Source organism: Arachis ipaensis, chromosome B03, assembly GCF_000816755.2.
Source record: "Arachis ipaensis cultivar K30076 chromosome B03, Araip1.1, whole genome shotgun sequence".
NCBI lineage: Eukaryota > Viridiplantae > Streptophyta > Magnoliopsida > Fabales > Fabaceae > Arachis > Arachis ipaensis.
Genome location: NC_029787.2, coordinates 746301 through 747689, shown reverse-complemented (window position 1 = coordinate 747689; position 1389 = coordinate 746301).

The window sequence follows — 1389 nt, the reverse complement described above, 5'->3', positions numbered from 1 at the left end:
CTTTTTTATAAAATAAAATTTAAATAAAAACTTAATTAAATTATTTTTAATAAGTTATTTTCTAAAAATAAGGAGTCCAAATTATTAAAATAAATTAAAACCTTTTTCAATTTAAAATTTTTAAAAATGCGGATCGTTACAATTCTATCTTCAGATTTCAAACTTTCAATTTTTCAGAAAAATTTCAGTATCTATTCTTCTATTTCAAATTCAAGATTTACTCTACCATTTAGTTTTTCTTTCTCTTGTCAGTAAAAAAAAAGATCACACCAACTCTTATCAACACTCTACAAATACTTTACAGGGTCATGGAAAAAAATGTTACATATTAAAATAGCAACGAGATCGACTTCATAAATTAACAAAAGGCACTTACATTTTAGTTTGGACATTTATAACATAATCTCCCTAGATTCACATATGTTCTTGACCATTTGGGTATGAGTTGATTGTTACATTCACATCTCTTTAGTAGTCATTCGTGACTATTTCTAGTGCTTTTTCTCCCACAATTTTCTTAAGAGCGTCAGTTGTTGGAGCTACCAACAACATTGTTGTCTCAATCTATCATCCCTCTTTCCAAACGTCCGTAACAACAACGGAAGAGAAGGAAAGTAATTTCTAATAGTAAACGATAGTTTTTAGAACTTAAGTTGAGATTAGGGTTATAAATCAATAATGAAAATTAAATTGAGTTAAAAATTTAAAATTATTATATAACATAACTGTTGGTTATCTGTCGTGATTTTCTTCTATATATCATTATTTTGATCACGAATATTCGTTAAAAAATATTTTAAAAATAACCGTGAATCACTTTTGTTAAATTTAAAAAAAAAAAACATAATTATAAATTAAGAGATAAAATTAAGATTTAATTGCAAATTCAAAGACCAGTCTATAATTTAACTCAGGTTTTGATTTTAGAGTGAGTCGATCCATCTTGTTAAGGTTCGGAGAATATGACTAAAGAATATATTTGTTCAGTTGCTTGCATAGTTACGTTGTGTCTTTTAGAGCTTTTGACTTTTGATTTTGCTTTTCATAATTTACATTATTTAGTAACACAATCAGAATTATATCGTATAATTCTAGTGTTCCATAGTTTTTCTTATTTTTTTAAAATTAAGATAGCATGAGATTTTAGTGTATTTTTCAGAACATTGTTATTGCGTTCATAATTTTATATTAAAGTCTAGATCCTTGGCTCCTTGCTACACTTCAAACGTTGCATAGTGCGGTCCACACAAAAAATAAAATAAAAAAAAAACAACTTTGTTCATACATTTGATTATGATTAAGGACATTTTTTTTAAAAAAATTATTAACAATTATTTTTCATTTTATAAATTAAGTAAAATTAATAAAAAAAAACCATAATATATTATA